The sequence below is a fragment of the Tupaia chinensis genome, unplaced genomic scaffold (assembly GCF_000334495.1).
Source record: "Tupaia chinensis unplaced genomic scaffold, TupChi_1.0 Scaffold000338_1, whole genome shotgun sequence".
Lineage (NCBI taxonomy): Eukaryota > Metazoa > Chordata > Mammalia > Scandentia > Tupaiidae > Tupaia > Tupaia belangeri.
In genome coordinates, this window is record NW_006159832.1 from 1,372,227 (window position 1) to 1,374,564 (window position 2,338).

The 2,338-nt window shown below is 35.1% G+C and overlaps 1 non-coding gene across 1 annotated transcript; it reads left to right on the plus strand.

Moving 5' to 3' along the window:
* Positions 1-1,503: 1,503 nt before the first annotated feature.
* Positions 1,504-1,576, plus strand: TRNAV-AAC (transfer RNA valine (anticodon AAC)). The gene has a single exon. It is a non-coding gene; the product is annotated as a tRNA-Val (tRNA).
* The last annotated feature ends 762 nt before the right edge of the window (positions 1,577-2,338 follow it).

Here is a 2,338-nt window from a genome sequence, read left to right on the forward strand (position 1 = left end):
TTTACAAAAACTCTGCTTAAGTCCTAAAATGAAACTTAAAGTGGTGTTAGTATATTTACTGTTACTATAAATAGAGCTTGCTTAAGTTCTAAAATGAAACTTAAAGTGATGTTAGTATATTTACTGTTACTATAAATAGAGCACTTGATAAAATGAAATAAGCAGAGCCAATTAATAGTTAAACTGTTCAGGTCATCATTATCTTCTTCATAAAAATGAATACAGTACCTAAAAGAGAGGTAAGATGATTGGTGAATAAAAACAGGATGAAATATGTTTATTGAAAGGGAATTTTGTAAGGAAAATCACAGACAAAATTTGAGTTTTTTTTAAAGTCATGAGAAAAACATAGAGACATAATTTAACCAGAGAAATCTTCCATAGATACTATTTACAGATTCATTTCTCCTAGTAATAAGATTCCAAGTGTCGATGGAATCATAAAAATTTTAAATTGAAGTGTATAGGTACAAGTTCTTGAAGACAAATTTCCTGTCTAGCTCATAATTCTTTAGTTCAATATGAACATTTATTTTTACTATTATTAATAGCAAATGTAATTTCTATTTCCTCTGGGTTTCTTTTTTCAATTGTTCTAGCATGCCTAAAATATTGAATATAAAACTCTAAAACAACATACTCCCAAATGTGAAGTAAATTTAAAATTTTAAAAACTTATTTTTTGGAGGCCAGCAGGTGGCAGAGTGGTTAAGGCTCTGGACTTCCATGAGACTGACAGTAGTTCAAGTCCTGGACCTGGAAGCTTGAAAATCACATGGGATGCATGTTCATACATGCCCAAAATCCCATGAAGAAAATAGTGGACAAGGGATTGAGACGTGGCCATCTCACCTTGGAAAGTGATTTCTCACTTTCCTTCTTACTGTCTCTCTCTCTAATGAGCGCACATGCCCTAAAGCAAAAACCTTAAAGAAAAATAAAAAGTTACTTCTTGGGTTAGCCCTTAGCATGTTGGTTAAGGCAGCTGGATCTCACATGGCTAACTGAGTCACAGATTTAGAGGCTTAAAAAACTCTGGATGCGTGGACATGTGTTTCCTAAATCCCCAAAGAAGAAAAAATGATCACAGTGTGACAATGCTTTGGGGGGATGCCTTCTTACTTTCTTTTTCTCTTCTGTCTCTCCTTAGTGAACACTTGTACCTTCTGGCAAATTAAAAAAAAAAAAAAAAAGAAAAGAAAAAAAAGGTACTTCATAAATTTTGTAGACATTAATACATTTTGAGACAGTATACTCCATCTCAGCCCTTATTTAAAATTCAATCAAGGCTGGAAAGAGCTTATTTTTCTTCCTTTTCATGATGTATGTACAGAAAGATCTAAACAATGTGTGTGTGAAATAATTACACCAATTTTAGAGGTTCATGTATGGAGAATGTCTGTTATGCATAATCCCAATTATCTGTCATCTAATTTGATATAAATAATTATATGTAGTTAAAACCATATACAATTGACCTTTAAACAATTACATGGAAAGCCAGTTTCCATAGTGTAGTGGTTATCATGTTTGCCTAACACACGAAGGGTCCCTGGTTCGAAACCAGGCGGAAACAGTCTACACTTACATTTGGGACCAGCAGTTAGAGTAATGGCTATGTCACTGGACTCCTATGTAGTCAACCATGTTTCGAGTCCCAGACCTGATGGCTTAAACTGACGCCAGGCGCGTGTGTGTGCGTGCCCAAGATCCTGAGAGGAGAATGGAGAAGGGATTGCGGCATGGCAATCCCCCCGGGGGGTGATTTCTCACTTTCTGTCTCTCTGTCTCTCTCTGTCTTTCTGGCAAGTACATGTGCCCTATAGCAAAAACCTCTCAAAAAAAAGAAATTACATGGCTACACTTATACATGGATTTTTTTTTAATAAATACTATAAATATACGTTCTCTTATGCTTTTCTTATTATCATTTTCTGTTCTTTAGCTCACTTTGTTCTGGTAAGAACACCGTGTATAAACACAAATAACATGTAAAATATGTGTTAACCAACTGGTTATGGTAGTATCAAGGTTTCTGGTCCAGAGTAGGCTATTAGTATTTAAGGTTTGGGGGAGTGAAAAGTTATACATGAATTTTAAACTCTGCAGGGGTTGGTACCCCTAACCCTTGCATTGTTCAAGAGTCAACTGTGTACAGAAATAAATAAGATAACTTTTATTTGGCGAAGAACAGTGTCCTACCACATCCTGTTTAGCTGATAATAGGTCTCTGTGTGCTTTCTCCTTTATGCAAAAGAATGCCAAGTCACGGACTTATTGAACAATGTAATTTCTTTTTTTGAGAAGATTTTTTGCTATAGGGCTCATGTGCTTGCCA